Source organism: Schistocerca gregaria, chromosome 3 (genome assembly GCF_023897955.1).
Source record: "Schistocerca gregaria isolate iqSchGreg1 chromosome 3, iqSchGreg1.2, whole genome shotgun sequence".
Classification (NCBI taxonomy): domain Eukaryota; kingdom Metazoa; phylum Arthropoda; class Insecta; order Orthoptera; family Acrididae; genus Schistocerca; species Schistocerca gregaria.
In genome coordinates, this window is record NC_064922.1 from 535,533,578 (window position 1) to 535,556,875 (window position 23,298).

The 23,298-nt window shown below is 44.0% G+C and overlaps 1 protein-coding gene across 2 annotated transcripts in view; it reads right to left on the bottom strand.

Annotated features, from left to right (window-relative positions):
• The window catches only part of LOC126356138 (BTB/POZ domain-containing protein 1-like), a 431,946-nt gene that overhangs the window by 115,441 nt on the left and 293,207 nt on the right, over positions 1-23,298 (bottom strand). For both annotated transcript variants that reach the window (XM_050006848.1, XM_050006850.1), the window contains exon 2: positions 9,580-9,662. The gene's annotated coding sequence lies outside the window, so the exon portion shown is untranslated. The remainder of the gene's footprint in view (positions 1-9,579; positions 9,663-23,298) is intronic.

Consider the following 23,298-nt stretch of genomic DNA (forward strand, 5'->3'; position numbering starts at 1 on the left):
CCTAGGTTATTACACACATCCATGCCCGAGGCAGGATTCGAACCTATGACCGTAGCAGTCGCTCGATTCCGGACTGAAGCGCCTAGAACCGCTCGGTTACCACGGCCGGCTACTGGTCAATAAATATGTGGTGTCACCGCCAGACACCACACTTGCTAGGTGGTAGCCTTTAAATCAGCCGCGGTCCATTAGTATACGTCGGACCCGCATGATTGCAGACCGAGCGCCGCCACACGGCAGGTCTAGTCTAGAGAGACACCCTAGCACTCGCTCAGTTGTACAGCCGACTTTGGTAGCGATGGTTCACTGCCTACATACGCCCTCATTTGCAGAGACGACAGTTTTAGCATAGCCTTCAGGTACGTCATTTGCTAGGACCTAGCAAGGCTCCATATTCTTCGAGAATGTATTCTGAACTGATAGTATTGTGAATCATGTACCGTCAAGAGCGACGTTCATCATTAACGGATTAAAGTTAAGTACCAAACTAGCTACGTCCGCTTTCTGAATTCTAATTCCTTGTCATGTTCCAGGCCTCACGTCAGTATAGTTCTTCCCTCCTCACGCCAGCCTGAGTGAGCTAAAACGCGTGCATTTCGGCCTCCTCTAGTAACACGGTGTTGGATCTTCTGCCAACACTATAAAATATGTCACATATATATCATAATTTTTCGGGAGTGCATCCGGGATATTATTCTCTTGTACCGGTATTTCGGATGTCAGTCTTTCAGCCATTCTCAAGGCGCGTCATTTTCAAGATTTTTAAGGCACTTTACATTGTGGAACAAAAATGGGTGCGTCAAAGATAACAATGTTGCCAACAAGAGGGTAAGTCATAGGTTAAATTTGATGCGTCTAGGAGTAAAACAAAGCAAGTGCAGAGTCAGCAAATCCACAGTGCTTAGTATTTCGTTAATTACTATAGATGGCATTGGTTGGAATGCCAGGCAGTGAAATGGATTACGGGAGAGCTAAGATACTGGCCACCAGTATAATCCGACTGCGATTCAGTGGTCAAGGAAGCTGTGGAAATACAATTAGCAGACAACCTGCTCAAGCGAGAAGAGAATATCCAGCTCGAAAAATCATGGAAACACCTTATTTCACGTCTGCGTTCGCAAAGGAAATAATATTATAGGTCTTCATTGCCCGTCAGTCCAACATGCTATCCATAATAATCAACCACATACTTTGTAAGCAATGTGTATTCACTGATTCTGCACTTACATTTTTTTTAGAGGCGTAAAGTTTTATCTGTGACAGGCCTTCTTGTTACCAACAACGGTATCTTTGACGCGTGCACGTTTACTCCACAGAGTAAAGTTTTTTTTAAAATCTTGCAAGCAATTCACTTTGAGAATGGCTGAAAGGTTTTCAGTCGACATGTCGGTACAAGAGTTAATAATAATTCCGAATGTACTCCCGAAAAATGATGGAATATTCAATCCTCTAGAGGACTGGAAGTAAGAAATGTTAAATATATTTTATATTAACCGCCTTGGATTCCACAAGGAGCTGATGTACACAGTGACTGTGACTGCAGAGCGACCGCAGACTATGATAAGGAAGGATAGTAACACAGCAGGTAGTCGTGATCCCACTGGTCTTTTATTATACTTGCACATCCAGATTTCAGCTATAAATAGCCATTTTCAGTACATTTGAGTGAGTTATAACCCAACAAAGTCGCAGCAGCTACATGTCATCTAACGACTTTACGCCATAGTATATATTCATAACTTAATAATATTTGGGATCGACTATTATCGTCCATAGACGTTTAGACGTAAGTGATGAAATCTAACTCAGCATCGATGATTACCCGACATCGCACATCTATATATGTTAGTCTCCAATCCATAGCCTCTCCCGCAGGCACACAGATTTCTCATTCCAGTGCTCTTGGATTGTTTATGTCCACTTCTGCACGTGAAAACGCTACCTCGATGAAACGATTTCTTACGAGTAATTAACAAAACATTTTGGCAGGACGGTTGCCGGCGTCGGGGCTGGGTCTGGAAGCGCGGAGGCAGCACGTGTAGCAGGGGGCGTGTCCGCCGGCTGGAGGAATGCGGTGCAGCCGGAAGCTGGCCTGGTGTGGCTCGGCGCGCGTTATTTCGGACGTCGCGGCGGCCTTATCCGGACACGCGGGCCACCTGCGGCGCCGCCGGATACCCGACACCAGCGCCGCTCTCTCCCGCACTGCTCATCTGGCCAGGCGGCCGGGAGGTGATGCTCTGCGTCGGATGCCGGGTGTGCTAGTACAAGTGTTGCAGAGAAATTGTTTAGGCTCCTTCAAAACAGCGCACAGTCCGCTGCAGAGCGCAGATATTCTGGAACAAGTCCCCCATCTTGTCCTTCCTCCCAACAGTCGTGGTCCCACAAGGTGTGCAAGACAACTTCCATTTTCCTTGGAAGCTAGAAAAGAAGCACAAATTCTGTTCCGAGAGGGTCGGGATCGGGAAGTGTTGCCGATAGGAAGAGAATCCAGCCACGCTTTGCCACTAACATTGCCAAATCTATCTACATCTACATCCATACTCCACAAGCCACCTGACGGTGTGTGCCGGAGGGTACTTTGAGTACCTCTATCGGTTCTCCCTTCTATTCCAGTCTCGTGTTGTTCGTGGAGAGGAAGATTGTCGGTACGCCTCTGTGTGGGCTCTGATCTCTCTGATTTTATCCTCATGGTCTCTTCGCGAGATATACGCAGGAGGGACCAATATACCGCTTCACTTCTCGGTGAAGGTATGTTCTCGAAAATTGAACAAAAGCCCGTACCGAGCTACTGAGCGTCTCTCCTGTAGAGTCTTCCACTGGAGTTTACCTATCATCTCCGTAACGCTTTCGCGATTACTAAATGATCCTGTAACGAAGCACGCTGCTCTCCGTTGGATCTTCTCTATCTCTTCTGTCAACCGTATCTGGTACGGTTCCCACACTGTTGAGCAATATTCAAGCAGTGGGCGAACAAGTGTACTGTAACCTATTTCCTTTGTTTTCGGATTGCATTTCCTTAGGATTCTTCCAATGAATCTCAGACTGGCATCTGCTTCACCGACGATCAACTTTATATGATCATTCCATTTTAAATCACTCCTAATGCGTACTCCCAGATAATTTATGGAATTAACTGCTTCCAGTTGCTGACCTGCTATATTGTAGTTAAATGATAAAAGATATTTCTTTCTATGTATTCGCAGCACATTACACTTGTCTACATTGAGATTCAATTGCCATTCCTTGCACCATGAGTCAATTCGCTGCAGATCCTCCTGCATTTTAGTAAAATTTCCCATTGTTACAACCTGTCGATATACTACAGCATCATACGCAAAAAGCCTCAGTGAACTTCCGATGTTATCCACAAGATCATTTATGTATATTGTGAATAGCAACGGTCCTACGACACTCCCCTGCGGCACACCTGAAATCACTCTTACTTCGGAAGACTTCTCTCCATTGAGAATGACATTCTGCGATATGTTATCTAGGAACTCTTCAATCCAATCACACAATTGGTCTGATAGTCCATATGCTCTAACTTTGTTCATTAAACGACTGTGGGGAACTGTATCGAACGCCTTGCGGAAGTCAAGAAACACGGCATCTACCTGGGAACCCGTGTCTATGGCCCTCTGACTCTCGTGGACGAATAACACGAGTTGGGTTTCACACGATGGTCTTTTTCGAAACCCATGCTGATTCCTACAGGGTAGATTTCTAGTCTCCAGAAAAGTCATTATGCTCGAACACAATGCGTGCTCCAAAGTTCTACAACTGATCGACGTTAGAGATATAGGTCTATAGTTCTGCACATCTGTTCGACGTCCCTACTTGAAAACGGGGATGACCTGTGCCCTTTTCCAATCCTTTGGAACGCTACGCTCTTCTAACAATTAACAGGCCAACGACGTGAACATATGGGGCAGAGGCCAGGAAAAACAGAAAAAGATGTTTAGAGAGTATTGCAACCAAGCTAGTAATACAGCAAAACGTCTTACATGTCCCATTTTGAAAAATGCAGAATAAGGTACTCCATAGGTCAACATCTCGACATCTGTCATTATGTTCCTACATGATGGTATATGGATACACTTCAAGAGCTTGAAATTTTTACTAATTTTTATGAAATATCCACTGCTGTTATTGAATGAACAAAGCGACTTAAGTAACAAAATGGTTTTCTGATTTGTATAATAATTTTTTTCTCTGTTTTTTCCTCTTTTCACTTCATTGCCGTTTCTTTTCCTGCCAGCTCGGACTTCAGTAATAGTAGATTCATCTATCAGTTCTTTCTCGCAAGCAGTTTGATATGCATTTGCGAAAAATAGCTAATTGCTTGCTACTCGCGGACCGCGTCCTGCTTCTACCACATGTCTAACTTGGATACAGCAGCAGTTAAGCAATTAATTACTAGTATTCACTTTGAGGAGGCTTAATAAATTTTACATTGTGTTCACTTTTAATACTACATTTGCGAATTATATTACTACGTGATTAACCGCGACCTTCAATCTCAACAATCAGAGTGCAGACATGTTAAAATTGTGGACGCTCTACAAGTCTCTTCGGTTGCCGAGCTCCTAAATAACGTTTTCAAGCTCGTGTACATATGTATAGAATTTTGATCTATAATTTAGTTTCCTAGTATTTTACTATTTCATCCGCACGCCTCTTCCTTTCCGTTTAAAGAGATCATCTGATGCTCACGTGGTAATAGTTCTACATCGATAATGATACCAATTGTGCGAACTGTAGCTGCAATACAGGGTGCACATTAATAAAACCGACAAACTGGAGGGACGGATTCCTGACTGGAAATGGAGGAAATATGGTCCTATGAACATTTGTCCGGAAATGAACGCTGTGCGGGCGACGACAACAAATCGTCCTGGAACACAATACAGAGCTGCAGAGCAGACATGTTATAAGGAATGTTCAAATTGGCCTCCAAGGCATACAATGTCATGCAGGAAACACATAACAGTACTTTCGCTTACATCATGTTAGCGGGCCACTTGCCTGGAGCATGTATTAGTTTTGGTCCCAATATCTGCCCCCAGATCTGGTGTGCGCACAGTTCGCCACATCCTGCACGTTCGGTCTGCCTGAAAGCATCCATGATCACACAATCGCCCAAAAAGGGCGTGAAAGGTTGTGTGATGACGTTGGTGTCTATGAGGGTATATTCGTGCTGCCTCTCGACAGTTTCCATCTGATTGGCCGAACACAACACCATCTGGGTTTGTTCCCTACACGAATACCGCATGCTTCTTCAATTACACAGCCTGCAACACGCTAGGAACACACCGCAAGTAGTCAGTGAAACTTTCATCGTCAGCGCCATCTACCATCATAACGGTGCATTTCCGGATACCCGTTCGTAGGACACTTTTTCTACTATTTCCAGTCAGGAATCCTTCCCTGCAGTTTGACAGCTTTATTAGTACTTTATTGGCCATTAAAATTGCTACACCAAGAAGAAATGCAGATGATAAACGGGTATTCATTGGACAAATATATTATCTAGAACTGACATGTGATTACATTTTCACGCAATTTGGGTGCATAGATCCTGAGAAATCAGTACCCAGAACAACCACCTCTGGCCGTAATCACGGCCTTGATATGCCCGGGCAATGAGTCAAACAGAGCTCTATGGCGTGTACAGGTACCGCTGCCCATGCAGCTTCAACACGATATCACAGTTCATCAAGAGTAGTGACTGGCGTATTGTGACGAGCCAGTTGCTCGGCCACCATTGATCAGACGTTTTCAGTTGGTGAGGGGTCTGGAGAATGTGCTGGCCAGGGGAGCAGTCGAACATTTTCTGTATCCAGAAAGACCCGTACAGGACCTGCAACATGCTGTCGTGCATTATCCTGCTGAACTGTAGGGTTTCGCAGGGTCAAATGAAGGGTAGAGCCAAGTGTCGTAATACATCTGAAATGTAACTTCCACTGTTCAAAGTGCCGTCAATGTGAACAAGAGGTGACCGAGACGTGTAACCAATGGCACCCCATACCATCACCCCAGGTGATACACCAGTATGGCGATGACGAATACACGCTTCCAATGTGCGTTCACCGCGATGTCGCCAAACTCGGATGCGACCATCATGATGCTGTAAAGAGAACCTGAATTCATCCGAAAAAATAACGTTTTGCCATTCGTGCACCCAGGTTCGCCGTTGAGTACACCATAGCAGGCGCTCCTGTCTGTGATGCAGCGTCAAGGGTAACCGCAGCCATGGTCTCCGAGCTGATAGTCCATGCTGCTGCAAACGTCGTCGAACTGTTCGTGCAGATGATTGTTGTCTTGCAAACGTCCCCATCAGTTGACTCAGGAATCGAGACGTGGCTGTCATCTCGACTGCTAGTGATATGAGGCCGTTGGGATCCAGCAGGGCGTTCCGTATTGCCCTCCTAAACCCACCGATTCCATTTTCTGCTAACAGTCATTGGATCTCGACCAACGCGAGCAGCAATGTCGCGATACGATAAACCGTAATCGTGATAGGCTACAATCCGACCTTTATCAAAGTTGGAAATGTGACGATACGCATTTCTCCTCCTTATACGAGGAATCACGACAACGTTTCACCAGGCAGCGCCGGTAAACTGCTATGTATGAGAAAGCGGTTGGAAACTTCCCTCATGTCAGCACGTTGTAGGTGTCGCCACCGGCACCAACCTTGTGTGAATGCTCTGAAAAGCTAATAATTTGCATATCACAGCATCTTCTTCCTGTCGGTTAAATTTCGCGTCTGTAGCTCGTCATCTTCGTGGTGTAGCAATTTTAATGGCCAGTAGTGTATCAACCCTATATACGAGGTGATTTTTTTCACCTTGTATAAACTCTAAGGATTGGCAGATGAGAGGATAAGGAAGAAAAAAGATCTAATGAACTTATGTACGGAAATGCATGGTTTTCATGCTAGAGATCATTTATTCAATCGTGCATTGTTACAGAGGCTGTGGTCTAATATGCAATGTACCATGCAGCCACAGTTACAGTAAGTGTTGAAACTGGTTTCCAATTGCGTCAGTGTATGCGCGTACGCGCCGTAGCATATTCTGTCTCACACGTTCAGATCGGTCAGGCTGCATCCGAACAGTGACAAAGGCAGCATCAATACGTCGCTCCAGTGTCTCCACATCTGGAATAGCTCTGCATTCACGATACTTTTGAGATGGCCCCGTAACCAGAAATCGCACGGGTTGAGATCCGGTAAATTAGCAGGCCATACTATTGGACCCCGATTCGTTGATCAGGGAAGACACGATTGAAAAGCGTCCGGACGTTAACGGCGAAGTGGGCTGGTGCGCCATCACGTAGCACCCACATAACCCTTCGAATCATCAATAGCACTTATTCCAGCATGGGAAGCCAAGTCACACGCAAGAAACGCCGATAGATCCGGCCTGTTAGGCGACGGTCGCCAAATATCCCAGCCCACACGTTCCGGTTGCACCGATGCTGATGGTTCGCTGTCACTGTACCGTGGGGGTTCTGTATACTATCCCACAGATGACTGTTTTGAAAGTTGAAGATGCCACTCCGCGTAAACGTGGCCTCATTTGGAAATGGATGACACAAATCCCGGAATCGTAGTTGCCTGGTGAAGAAACCATTGACAAAACTGCTCCCGATGTGGAAAATCTGTCGCTAGTAAGCCCTGCAAACGCTGTAAGTGATAAGGTTAGTAACAATTGTCATGGAGGATGTTGCACATGGTGGTCTGGCTTACCCTGTACTGGCGAGCCAACTGCCTGGTACTGACACGGCGGTCGCCTTCCACAGTGTTAATCACATTTTCCTCCATGTCTGGTGTCCGAACATTTGGGGTACGTCCTTCACGATTTTCTGCCTCCTGAAACGACCCGGTCTCAGACAAACGGCGAAACACAGTTGCAAACACTGAATGCTGTGGTTGTTGTTGGCGGGGATGGGTCTCCTGATAAAACATCGCTACCCGCCGCCCGTTGCCGTTTGCCTTTCTGTAAGTAAACACCATGTCGGCAAGCTCTCGATTCGAATACGGAACCATTGTGTACAACGCTGTATTACATCCACTACACGGTGAGTCAGCAAGAGAAGTGAATCGACACAAAATTACCAATTACTAGTCAGGAGAGGGCGCTAAGGCATGACGTATGAGGAACAGTACCACCCTCTAGGAGGAAACCATGCATACTACTCGTATAACTGTGGCTGCATGGTACAGCGCGTATCAGACCGTAGTCTCTGTAACAAAGTATGATTGAATAAAGGGTCTCTAGCATGGAAATTATGCGTTCCCGGACACGAGTTTATTAGTCCTTTTTTTGTTCGGTATCCTCTCATCGATCAATCCCTAGAGTTTGTACATTGTGGAAAAAATCACCCTGTACAGGATGAGTTCGCTAATTCAGGAAAAAGTGGAGAAAACGTCCCCTGAGAGGGTAAGTAGCATATACGTCATATGGAAATGTCGCCGGGAATACATTCCGAGGGAGGTACAGCAAGGTGGAGGTAAAAGATCTTTGACACTGACCCCGGTATCAGCAAGAGGAAGGTGGCCCGCCGGCATGGGCTATACCAGACGACCGTGTGGAACATTCCTCACAACAACTACCACTCTACGTATCACTTACAATGCGGGCAGGCCTTATTACCTACAGACTTGTGCCCGCGGCGACAGTTTGTCCAACAAGGCACTACGGTGCTGCGATTTTTGTCATCCACTGTACACTAAAATGGAAGTACCTTTACGAGGGGCGGTGTCGTCAACCTTCAGAACACACATCTGTCTGTTACAGAGAATTCACGTGGTATGGTGGTAGCGGACCTTCAGCATCAGTTCAGCCGGAGATTATTGGCGACCGCCTCGTGGGACTAGTCACCTTCCACAACGCTTCACAGACAAGGCGTGTCTGCGGTTCCTGTCTCCGTTGCTGGATGACGTGGCTTTTCTGGTACGTAGGGTGATGTGGCTACCACATGATGATGCTCCGGCTCACTACCCTCTTGAGTGTCGAGCTACAACGCTAGTGCAGACAGAACACTCCGACTAGCCCGATGTACTGTCAAGTGTGCTTTCAATCAATGAAACCTACACTTTCGACCTTCAAGACGGTGTACCTCTAATGGAACGCATTCGTTGCCATATGTTCACATTACCCTTTTCCCCCCTTGGAGATTACTGATCGCTTCCTGTGCATTTCCCCCTTTAACAAAATCAACCTATATACAATAATAATAATAAAAAATATGACAAGGCGATCACTGTGTTTCCCTAAGGCAAATGTCCATTCTACCTGAGTAACAGTAGATCTGGGAAGACGTAATTCCTGTAAGACTATCAACGGAATTACCACATTTTTTAATCACAGTAGTTATGTTCGATTTGAGCTGACTCAAGTCCGTTCCTACATTCCCGTCAAAGGAAACACGTCTTTGAGATTACCACAAATTACGTCTCGCCTAGTATGCCACCGGGTGCATAGCCCGACATGACGAAGCGTATGTTTAGTTTCCACGTGGTGCGACAGAAGAGTAAGGCAGGTAATAAATAGAACGCCAGTGAAAACTCACCTCTGCGCCTAGCAGGAAGCTGCGGTCTGCGTCATGGCCCTCGCAGCTCGTCGTCGAGCCCGGCGGCCGTGCTTTTGGTGTACCTGCGAACAGAAAGGTAGGCACCTATACAGCTGAAGGCACCGGCAGTGTACTGACGGCTGATCTCCTGATCACTGGGTCGCTGTTTCAGGAACAGACTCTCAGTGACGTTCGTAAACGTAAGAGCAACACTGTCATGTTTCCTGCATCCCGCGGAGGGGAGTCACTGTGATGTGGAAAGAAGTCAGAGGTGAATATGTTATTTGAGAGACAATAGACAATAGACTTTTAATATTACGTGTTAATATGAATTATACAGGGTGTTTCAAAAATAAATATCAGACAATACAGCGACCTGATAAGAATGTGGTAGAAGGCGCGCAGATGAAGGGCTCAAATGGCTCTGAGCACTATGGGACTTAACATCTGAGGTCATCAGTCCCCTAGAACTTAGAATTACTTAAACCTAACTAACCTAAGGACATCACACACATCCATGCCCGAGGCAGGATTCGAGCCTGCGACCGTAGCAGTCGCGTGGTTCCGGACTGAAGCACCTAGAACCGCTCGGCCACCGCGGCCGGTAAAGTGAAATGGTGACAAACCGTGACAGTCAGTAATATCTCACGCTCTTCTTCCGGTGACACTACTAAAAAGAATAGGATTCTATCGATAAAAGGCTGCTGTAAATTTTACTATGCAGCCTCTTCTCATCTTATAGACATTACAGTTTCCAATTGACTCTCTCTGGCTAGCAGATTACGATGTTATCATGGTATAATGTTTCACACGGGCAGATGGGCCATTCACGTGATGTTTCTTCGTTTTCACTGTATACTTGTAACCACTGTAAGTATGAAAGGCAAGTGCGACATGTACAGTGTAACATTAGGGGGGTAATCAATGTGAAACTATATGCAGCTTAATTGAAAGGGACAAGCAGTTCCAGCGATGAAAATAATAATGGTTGTGATTCCAGAATACATGATAATTCAGAGTGTCCTGCTGGCAGTGCTTAGAGTTATATTTGGTTAACAATAACGGAGTAAATTTGGGCCCATCTTTTTGAAAGTACAAATTATTCCTTTTCTTTAACAATAATTGTGTACTTGCAAAAAGGCGGACGCATCCTTAATCCATTATTATTTTCGGCAAGCACGGGATCTGAGCTCAAAATTCCATTTGGTTAACGCCGATGGCATTGCGTCTGCCGTGCAGTGTTGCATAAACCAACTAGCGTCAGGCGAACCTGGGCCATTGCGTTCAACTCTGTTGCTTTCCAGTATGTCGGCACCTTCCACAGCTAGTGGTTCTTTTCTTGTCTGACTGCAAGGTACACTTCTAAGAAAATTAACGAATACCAGAATTATTTCTGTCTGGTTATTAGGTGGTTTCGCAAAAAGAAGAGAACATAAAAAAGCAACAAGAGAAGGGGAAAAATAGAAATGATAGTAGCACATTTGGAGGCATCAGAATCCAGATATGACACCTACTTCTCCAGGAAGCAAGAAATCCCTCCGTGGCAATATACGATACAAGGCAAGTAAACTGCTGGTCATGTACCTCAGTGAGTCATGTTCTGATATTTTCATTTTAAAATCACTCATTTATTTCCTCGGAATACCAATGGTTTTTGTAACGGAAGGCAAGCGAACTTTGAAAAATACAGTGCAATGCGTCAGGTATTTCCTTGAAATTTGGGTACATCTATACAGGCAACGCGAGGACACTGTCGCCTGGCTACTGCTCACATCGATGCATACAATATCGCGAATCAGTTTGCTACCCACATATGATAATGAGACGCGAATAAAAGTTAACATTATTTTCAGAAAAAGTAATTATGTACTACAGAATGTAAAGTGTTTCGAATTTTCTCATTCTTAAAAGCTGCGATTCCGGAAAATCCTTTTTTCTGATAGCAGTTGCTTTACTTTACATATATTGATTTTGAGGGGTATATATAGCTGCAGAATATCATTACGAGAATATTTTTTAAAATAATATTGAACGCACATGTGCGTCAGTTTCAAATATTATCTACTCATTTTAATATTCTTCACGCGGGATAGCGTGTGTTCTCGAAAGATATTTTAAAGCATTTTGGGCCATGTGCCCCTATGTGCCCACTTCCAGCACTCGTCTTTCCTCACCTTCAACACCTCGCGAAAAGCAGGGCTCTGGCTGTTACTTCATTGTATAGTAGTTGAGAGTTACGCGGCTGCAGTAGGGCGGAGCGAGTGACAAACAACTGGAGCATGCCAAAGTTTAAAAACTGCACTTTCAGAAAGTCATAACTGCGTACTGTCATATTTACGGTCCAAATTTCGGCGCAGCCAAGATTTCTGCAGTTGATTCTTGAAGGGGTGCTTTTTTCTCCTTAAAATATGAGGTCAAGTTGGTGATGTTTCCTTGAGCGGGATTCTCTCAATTTCTGTCTTGGTTTAACTTTATGTGGCTTACCGTCCTACCAGTTGACTCTCCCACCGTGTCGGATTTGTTGTCGCCAGTACGTCTAGTCAGCCTATAAATGTGGGTCTTCACCTAATTGGAATGACCTCCGCAGGCGGTCCGGACACAAGCCCATCCCCGTTGTAATTTTCTAGAATCCATTGCCTTGGAAATTTGCACCGGCAGTTTCTCCTAAGAGTCGTCAGGCGCATTATATCTGACGTCTCAGCAGATATTTGCAGTCTGGGTTTTCGCAACATGTAGTTGGAGTCAACCCAAAACAAATACTGCTTATCAAGTATTTCATGCTACGCCCAGTGTCCGCTACGAACAAACTTATTTATAAAGCGGAATTCTACGTGCTCACTCGATAGAACGGTCCTAACTTAGTCTAGTGAGACATTCGTTTTAACGACATGTATAAACAGGGATAGCAAAACACGATGAATAACCACCACTCTAGCAGCGACTTACTTGCCGCCCAGGCCCGAGCTGACTTCTGCCGCCATGCATCAGCGCTGCTCAGTCACTGCTGGAGCACTGGCTGTTCTTCGTGTTGTACTGTCCCTGTTAATACGCATCGATGTGTTGGTGGCGGTTCGTGGGATAAGGGCGCTCAACCTCGAGGGTATCAGCGGCTATGCGAAAATTAACGGAAATGAATGTAGTTAAGAACTAGAATACTGACTCTACGACTTATCTTAGAAAATAGATTAAGGAAAGGCAAACCTACGTTTCTAGCATTTGTAGATTTAGAGAAAGCTTTTGACAATATTGACTGGAATACTCTCTTTCAAATTCTGAAGGTGGCAGGGGTAAAATACAGGGAATTTGTACAGAATCCAAATGGCAGTTCTAAGAGTCGAGGGACATGAAAGGGAAGCAGTGGTTGGGAAGGGAGTGAGACAGGGTTGTAGACTCTCTCCGATTTTATTCAATCTGTATATTGAGCAAGCAGTAAAGGAAACAAAAGAAAAATTTGGAGTAGGAATTAAAATCCATGGAGAAGAAATAAAAACTTTGAGGTTCGCCGATGACACTGTAATTCTGTCAGAGCAGCTGAACAGAATGGAAAGTGTCTTGAAAGGAGGATATAAGATGAACATCAACAAAGCAAAACGGGAATAATCGCATATAGTCGAATTAAATCAAGTGATGCTGCGGGAATTAGATTAGGAAATGAGACGCTTAAAGTAGTAAATGAGATTTGTTATTTGGGGAGCAAAGTAACTGATGATGGTCGAAGTAGAGAGGATATAAAATGTAGACTAGCAATGGCAAGGAAACTATTTCTGAAGAAAAGAAATTTGTTTACATCGAGTATAGATTTAAGTATTTGTATGGAGTGTAGACATGTATGGAAGTGAAACGTGAACGATAAATAGTTTAGACAAGAAGAGATAGAAGCTTTTGAAATGTGGCGTTACAGAAGAATGCTAATGAGAAAGTATTGAATAGAATTGGAGAGAAGAGAAATTTGTGGCACCACTTGACCAGAAGAAGTGATCGGTTGGTAGGACATGTTCTGAGGCATCAAGGGATCACCAATTTAGTATTGGAGGGCAGCGTGGAGGGTAAAAATCGTAGAGGGAGACCACGAGATGAATACAGTAAACAGATTCAGAAGGATGTAGGTTGCCGTAGGTACTGGGAGATGAAGAAGCTTGCACAGGATAGAGTAGCATGGAGAGCTGCATCAAACCAGTCTCTGGACTGAAGACCACAACAACAACAAGAAGTAGGAAATACGATAATAGAAAGAAAAAGCAATCTGACATAAAACTGCGCCCAGTCTCTCGTAATGTCACCCATCATCACCCACACCACCATACTAGTACACGCCTTGTTAGATAGCACTGAAAATGGTCAGAAGTCATCACCCACTTTCAACTAAAACACGTGTGAGACAAGAGGACAACTAAAATACTCGCAGATTCACAGGAATATGCGGCTAATGAATATCGCAACACTTTGACACGTATTCAGAAAATATCGTTCTTGTGAAACACAACTAGTTCTTTATTCACAAGAAGTAATTAAAGCTATCGACAGGAGATCTCATACTGATTCAATATTTCTAGTTTTCCAGAAACCTTTTGACACCGTTCCTCACAAACTAATTCTAATCAGATTCCCTGTTACAAGGGGACAACATCTACTCGTCATCACCGATTTCGTTCAAATTTGTGGCATATCCAGGTCACGGACAGAAACGAAATGACAAAAGTGGGAGCTACAGATGCCCAGGCATTGTAGAAAAGAACTTTCACGATGAAGAAGCAGTGTTAAGGCGATTCCCTCTAAATACACTCCGCTAGTGCTACCCTGTGGTATCTATTTTTATCGTCAGCTAAAGAATTTGATCAGACAGCTTCAGAATTGCTCTTATCGCGTCGAGAGAGAAAAATTAGTAACATCCCGAGATGACCGCATCAAAGTGCATTCCAAACTATATCACAAGCTATCCACACCAATATTTGGCGACATGATGGTTTACCCGTGGTTTACTACCAAACTGTGAGACGAGAGAATACCTTTTGTGAATGTAAACCAAGTTTATTTTTTATTAGAAAATTTAAACAAGCCTGTAATCGTAAAAGGCAGCGTTTTTAACGTCGGCACGATGCCGAGAAAATTACTGCTTTCCCTGTTTTTACGATGAATATTACCCTAGCACATGTAAATCACCAACAGTAAAACAATTAAAGTAACTAAATTTAGATATGAAATTCTCGTGTACATCTTACAATTGAGAGGTTGCCGGCAAAAACCCCACTAGTCAGAAAATCACACTGTTGGGAAAACGATAAAAACCGCATGTCTTCGTTCCATAAAGCTCATTTTGTTTTTGTTTTATCTAAATACTCTGTAGGCATCAGGGAAGTTATCGGAACTATTTGAGTGAGACCACATTATATTCTCTAGGTGTGGAGAAGGAAAACAGATCGGACTAGTTGGAGTTTTGCGCAATTCAATAGAAGTCCTACTAATATAGTGCACATTAATATTATAGTAATATACCATGTAGATGTTGTTGTCAAAATGAAGTAATATCTTACGACTTGTATTTGTTAAACGATTATACATTAAAGAAATAGGATGAAAATTGTGATATACTGCATAAAATGACATCTAATATCATTAATATTCACAGCCATCACTATCGTCATCAGTGTCTCATAGTCATAACTGCTGATGCAGCAGTGCCAAACAGGCTTGAACAATACTCTTTGCTTGCATGATATTCGAAGTATTCGGCATGTTTTAATACGTCCTTAGCCTTCACAGGTTTCACTCCTGGAGGGGATATGAAAGTTCCTGGTAAGTTCGTGGTGTCAGAAGTTTTGAATTCGAAGCTGTGATGTGTGAGCGGCTCCATGTACTCATGGTAGGCGTGTTGCTAAATAGTTTTATTTTTGAAGTCAAACTGCATATATCGATCACTGAAGCCTGACTTTGTAGGTGAATGTCGCTGCCCAATACTTCATATTGTCTTCATCATACGTTTGTGTTACAAGCTGGCCGAGCGGTTCTAGGCGCTTCAGTCCGGAACCGCGCTGCTGCTACTGTCGCAGGTTCGAATCCTGCCTCGGGGATGGATGTGTGTCATGTTCTTGGGTTAGTCAGGTTTAAGTAGCTCTAAGTCTAGGGGACTGACGACCTCAGATGTTAAGTCCCATAGTGATTAGAGCTATTTGAACCATTTGTGTTCCAAGCTTCGCGATAGGATGTTTGGCTTTCAAACCTCTGAGATGACAATCTTGGGCATTGTTTTGTTAAAGTCTTCAATGATCGTGCCCTAGGCTTCTCTTCCATTTTCTTAGAACAGCGCACCCCCCTCAGATATGATACGTTTACCCCAACCAAAGTAATACTAGGAAGTAAAAAGAACAAACGATGATAATTAAGGTGACCAGTTATTCTTAAAGTGGCCATTCGTTCTGGTTTTACCTGTTCTATAATGGTACTGTGGTTATTGTCTTAGTTAGTTATAAAATAAAACCAGTATAGTTGTGAAATAAAAAAAACGTAAGAAGCATTTAAATATCAAATATTTATTTTGTTTGGGAAATTAATTTTACTATCTAAGTAAAAGAAGTACATTTATGACATTCTTTATCTTAAATTTAAAAGAGAGATAAAGACAAGTAGAAATAAAACTGTATTCTGTGCTGTTTCAACTGTACTAGTTTTAGAGTTTTAGAAATGGTCACCTTAACGACAATACAATAAATATATAATAGTGCGAACTTTCTACTTTTATATCATGACATACTCAGTAATTATTGAAACTGGTGTTCATCAAAACTTTAAGGTGTTATATTATTGTCAAAGTTGACTTATCTGTACGGATAGCACTGTTCTTTAAATTATCGTGACATTGTTATATGGGTTTTCGGGTTTCTTGGGGTGTTGCATCTACTAAAGAGACTGTCCATACCAAGCCTGTCTTCTGGAGTACTGCTGCAAGGTATGGGATCCTTACCTCATAGGGTGGACGGAGGACATCGAGAAAATTTAAAGAAGAACAGTCGGTTTTGTATTATCGTGATATGGGACCGGGGGAGGGGGGGGGGAGGGGAATAGATTCGCAGATATGATACTCGAGTGACAGTCATTGAAACAAAGTCATTTTTCGTTGCGGCGAAACTTTTTCACGAAACTTCAATTACAACTTTCTGGACCGAATGCGAAAACATTCTACTGGCGCCAAACTACAGAGGGAGAAATGGTCATTGTAATGAAATACACCAGAGCTCATAATGAAAAGTCTAAGCGTAGTTTTTACCAAGGCGCTGCTCGAGATTGGAACGATAGGGGAAGAGTCTGTAGGTGGTTCTGCGAAACCTCTGCCAGGCACTTATGTGTGAATTGTTGAGTAGTCATATAGATATAGACCAAATTGGGATTGCCCTATCGAATGATCACTTGAATTTTCGCTTAAAAAGTAATTTTGTTTGTAACTGGAAATAGGCCAAAGCTTTCCGTTGACACTGTGCGTGGCACGAGAGATTGGATTAACAGTGTGTGGGCTGACTCCGCCTACACATTACAAAAACGAAATTGCAAATAACTGCCGAAATGCCGGAGGACATGCGTCTAGAGACTAATGGGATAGACATCCTGTATACAATATGAACGCGTTTACTAAGACGTTTTTGGGGCGCGACGTAGCTTCCCATCCCCCTCCCTCCCCACCCCCCCACCCCTCTCCACTACCTTGTTTTCGCGCCTGCTCGAAGGGTCAGACGCGTTCTCTGGTACCTTGTTCGCACGCTTACGGTAATGTGTTAAAACGTTGAGAAACTTGTCAGCAGATGCGTAACTCGTATACGGAAGAGAATTGCCCGAACCACTTCTGCCGTCACTTCTTGTGACGGCAAACCGCTCTCCCGGTTGCAGTGCACCGCAGACGTTCTGACGCAAAGACGGCGACCGTCCCCGAGCTGGACGGGACGTATGTGAATGCGTTTCTGGCCTTTGTTATACAGCAGTGGCGTTTCGGCAGCGAGTGTCGGCGCTGAGTGAATGAGGAAGTGCCGGTGCAGCATACCTCGCCGACGGCTGCGGGCGCGGCTGCCGCTGCTGCGGCCTCAAGGCGAGCGACTCGCCGCGCCGGTGCAGCACACGGAGTGCAGCACGGCGTGCTGATCGCCGCTGAATGGAGCGCGTGCGCCGGCCGAGGACACGCCGGGACTTGCTTGTCATTACACTGCTCACGGTTTCCGCCGTTACGCCTACCTCCGGACCTATGTTTTTTGCTTGTTATCTGCGATTCAGAGACACGCGGAAGGGAGGAAGTCCACACTTGGAAAGTCCTTGCTCGTGAGAGTGTATGAATAGAGCTCTGAGGAAACTCCTATCTCTCTCTCTGTCACGTTATCATGCGCATAAGCCAGGAACATTCCCTATTCATTTAGTAAGAAGACGTAAAGCGAGCATAGAACAATGTGTGTTCCTTATAACATCTAATTTCTCTCAGTTTTGAGGTCACAGACCAGGCCCATCATCTGCCCGCCTAGGCATGCGGGACGGTTCTGGCATGATTCAACACGCACGGAGTCTTACAGATGTTTCCATCGTAGCAGCTGTGAAAACTCCACCAAACCGGAGCAGGGGTCTGAACTATAACCAGGAAGATTTGGTCTAAAGAGGATCCGAACTGGCCACGCCAAAAGTAGGGCTACCCTATATAGTTGATAATGTGACTTTGTAGCAGCAGAGCAAACTGTGTCACTTATAATCCGTCTTGATTGCAAAAATGTTTATTCACATGACCGGTTTCGGTTCCTCTAGAACCATCTTCAGATCTGCAATTTCGGTTACAGTAGTAACCCGTCCACACACAGCAACCTTCACGTCTGATGTGAAGGTTGCTGTGAGTCGACGGGTTACTACTGTAACCGAAATTGCAGATCTGAAGATGGTTCTAGAGGAACCGAAACCGGTCATGTGAATAAACATTTTTTGCATTCAAGACGGATTATAAGTAACTTTGTATAACCAGTGATGGCGGTATCCCATCAGACTTTATGTCTGTTTTTGCAGAGCAGACTGTAATGCACATTGTCAAATAGTGATCCCAGAGATGATACTATAGGGAATGGAGTGACGCCGGCCGCGGTGGCCGAGAGGTTCTAGGCGCTTCAGTCCTGAACCGCGCGACTGCTACGGTCGAAAGTTCGAATCCTGCCTTGGGCATGGATGTGTGTAATTTCCTTAGGTTAGTTAGGTTTAAGTAGTTCTAAGTTCTAGGGGACTCATGACCTAAGATGTTAAGTCCTGTAGTGCTCAGAGCCATTTGAACCATTTGAATGGAGTGATGTCCTGGAAGCTACAACTGAAGCTTTTAATTTCATTTTCGAATATTGGTATTGATTGGTGGATGTGTAATGGTGCGTCAAAGGAAATTTTTTATGTATAATTTGTGGTTTGTATTAATATTAGCTTAATTTTCTTTGTAAACTGTATGAATTGTAAGTACTTTTTTCTGTTTGTTTTATATTTAGAACATGTAGATCTTAGCTTGCTTAGCGACAAATATTAATAAATAATCTTAGTATTTGAACATTTAAAGCAGCGTTAAGGCATTTGTCATTTGCATTGAAATATTGTTCCCAGAGACTGGCTCTTGTTGCCATCACGAGTGCGGCCAGATAATTGGCTCTGTAGTGAGAAAGAATTGCATAGAAATACTCTAATTTTTTTCGCCGTCATCATTTTTACCACCACGATCATCAACATCGGGTTCATCATTATCAACACTATCTTTTTCTTTTTCTTCTTCTTCCCCTTCTTCTAAATCTATAGCCTCTCTCTGAAAGCACTCTTCTCTATTGTTTAAAAGATGCAATGCCACCTCCAGCTGTCAGTTTTTCCTTAATTCGTTGTGTTTTTGCATAATTTTGGCCTTAGACCATTATCAAGTATATTTACAAAAAGGTAAAAACAAAAAAATCATTTATGGAAAATACCATGCAGGTCCTTCTATCTCTGTGTATTAAAACAGAGACTACCCACATTGCGCAAATGAGTGTGGGTGTCATAGGTGGCATAAATTGATCTTATCATGTGTTTTACGTATTATGGCACTCAACGTGCACGTATGGCCGCACAATGTTTAATGTGAATGTGGTGTCACCGCCAGACACCACACTTGCTAGGTGGTAGCCTTTAAATCGGCCGCGGTCCGGTAGTATACGTCGGACCCGCGTGTCGCCACTATCAATGATTGCAGACCGAGCGCCGCCACACGGCAGGTCTAGAGAGACTTCCTAGCACTCGCCCCAGTTGCACAGCCGACTTTGCTAGCGATGGTTCACTGACTTCTACGCTCTCATTTGCCGAGACGATAGTTAGCATAGCCTTCAGCTACGTTATTTGCTACGACCTAGCAAGGCGCCATAGACAGTACTATTGATATTGTTAACCATGTATCGTCAAGAGCGACGTTCGTCATTAATGGATTAAAGTTAAGTATTCCACCAGCTACGTCCGTTTTTCTCAACTCTAATTCCCTTGTCATGTTCCAGACCTCACGCCAGCCTGCGTGAGCTAAAACGCGTGCATTTCGGCCTCCTTTACTAACACGGTTGGGTCTCCTGCCAACCACAACAGTGAGCATGGGCAGTGCAGAGACCATACGTGCTGTGGAGTTAGCAAATCAAGACTGGACCATGAATTAAGCGATGAAAAGTAGATCTCTTCTTAGATTCAGTTTGGAAAGTGGGTTGTCGCAGATTCAGCTGGACGGACTGTATCAGCAAGCTCAATCGCAGGAACATCGTGGAAAGAGACCGGGTTGATACTGATGAAGCATCGTGATGGAAAGGCGTACGGAGCTTTGCATCTAAGTTGATATCATGATAAATTCTGACAACATCTAGGAGTACAGAGATGAAGTACTGCAACCAGATAGGTGACGGTACATAACTGCAGTTGCCCACACTTACTCTTCGTGGACGACTACACTCATCTGTTATTGTACTGTCCTCGTATTTGAATTTCTTGAAGGTGAAGATATCCATCATACGGCTTGATCAATCTGATCACAGGGTCTGAATTCCAGCAAGCATGTTTGGAAGTCGGTAAAGTGAGGAACTGTAGCCCGTCAATGAGCAGGGCGCGGCTCTTCCAGACCTCTTCCCTGGTGGTCTATAGGATCAGCTGCCAGTAGAGCTCCCGGACCGCGTCGCTGGACAATGGGTAACTACGTTCTCATTTAATTGTAGCGTTGCTGTGGAAAAGATTTTCCGGTAGTCTTTGTTTTATACAAATGTTTTTACAACTTTACTAATCGCATATTCTCCTCATAGTTGGGTGCAAAATATCGTGTAACGAATTTTGTGATGTTGTAAGTCTTGTGCTTCAGTTGCTTAACAGGATGTCGTATTGTGCTTCTGAGTGCGGAATCCGTAACCTGTGAAATCTAGCGGATCGACATCTGCTTTGCTTTGCTGAAGCACAATTGACCGCACGTATACCATCTTCTGCGTGCCGTATCGCCAATGTACACTCCCAACACTCTACCTGCAGGGTGTGCAATAACATCACAGGAGCTGTACTAGGTGCCATTAGCAGTCAGGATCAATGTGGTCGATTAAATGACAATATTATTCAGTGCTAAAATTGACTCCCAAAAGTGGTTTATTTCAGGAAAGGGTATACACTGCTGGCACCTCGGGAAGTAGGGAGGTGGCCACTAAGACCAAAATGCAACTGATGGCATGGAGGAGTGGGAGAGGAGCGTGTTAGCGGTTCAGGCGCCATCAGACCATCAGTGTCGCGCCTTCGCGCAGTCCCCTGTTTAGCCACGTCTGGTGCACCTTAGTGGCCAAGGAGGTTGAACAGTCCACAGAACGCTTCCTTTGTTCAGTGACGCTGACTGTGAGAACTTTAACAGGTCAGCATCATAAGCTAAAGGCGAGTGACTGTGGGCGGTCCGTTCAGCATCCAAGCTTGCCATGAGGAAAACGAAGTCCAGGATAATAATGTTTCCTATTACAACTGTCAACATCTCAACGACAATATACTTATGATCAATTTTTTTCGGAGGCACTATTTATATTTTACGTTAGATGTCTATAAGAAAATGTCTGGGACACGAATTATCCCTGCATAGGGAAAACCAACGCGAATGAAGCAGAGTAACAGATACACAACATTTCACCAATGTGTGCATCATTATAAACAAATCTATCCACCAGTGTCGATGAAGAAGCCTTTCGCGTCCGCCGCTCACGAGTGCCCGGGACGAAGTACATTTTTCCAGAATGAGATTTTCACTCCGCAGCGGAGTGTGCGCTTATATGAAACTTCCTGGCAGATTGTTTCGAAAGTAGGAGACGAGGTACTGGCGGAAGTAGAGCTGTGAGGACGGGGCGTGAGTCGTGCTTGGGTAGCTCAGTTGCCCGCGAAAGACAAAGGTCCCGAGTTCGAGTCTCGGTCCGGCACACATTTTTTTTCTAGCTGTATCGTCTCCAGTGTGGCTCGCACAACGAATGTTTGTGCCAGGCAATCAGCGGTAGTTAATTCCAACCACAATCTTCACCTCTTACTCTCATTTCACAGTGACTGCAGTTTTGAGAAAAAGTTTAATTTTTCTAGATTCATTGGTGGGACACCGGCCCTCTTTCCTTATGTCATGAATTTTTTAAACATTTTTTTATATATTAGATAGGACATACACAGTTTAAATGCAGGGCTGTGATTCGTTGGCTTAGGTTTCAGCGGTCTTGATTACTTCTTAGTTACGCAAGGCTAACTGGGCGATTGACTCCCATCTCACAGCGATCAATGGTTTCTCCTGGCGCCGCCCCCTCGGCGAAATCCATGAGCTGGCATTCCATGTGCCCTTCCGCAAAGGGCTGCTGTGTCTCTTGAAATCCTCAGCTAGCCTCGCTGCCCACCTGTCCACTCCTGCATTCACCATGACATTTTTGAGCGCAACCACAACATTTAAATTAAACTTTTTGTCTCCTTCCATACGTGCTCCGTTCCATTACAAGTTTAACCTTTTTCTATAGGCCTTCCGGCACTGTGTACGCGAAATGTGGGCATATACCTTTATTATCCTTAGTTTTACGATATTAGTGTCTCTCGCTATGGAAACAAACGTTATCTGTGGCTTAAATAGTGAAAAAAAAACCTTGGTGACAGAGAAGGCAAGCTGCAGTAACAGACTAGATGATATTATAAAACCATTTGAAAGAAAAATTAATCTGACTTTCCTATCTCTAACCCAGTAGTAGTACTCACCCTACCTTCAGCTAAACATACAACTAATATTTTTGTTATACAGCACGTTGACACAATTCTGGATAAATGTAAGGTGTATCAGAGGCGCGTTTGAAATAACTTGAAAGATGTTCTCATTTATAATGTAAAATCTTAGAACATGAGGTCTTCAGTGATACACTTTGATCAACAGACGTACATGTGCATATAAACTGAAGTGTTAACTGGTCTCAAATTGGATGCGCCTTATAACTAGTTACCGCTTCATCATTATATCTTCGATAAGTTATTGATGTTTGAGGTACAGAAGCAAACATCATGAAATGAAAGCGAAGTTTTGAACAGTTGTAACATGTGCCTCCGTCCGTGAACATTGAAATGTACTTGAAGCATCTACCCATCAAAAAGGCTTAACGATACAACTACGACAATATACTAGTAATTATTAATAAATGTAATGTGCATTGTAAGTGCATTAATGAAATATTTCCTACTGAATACACAACAAAG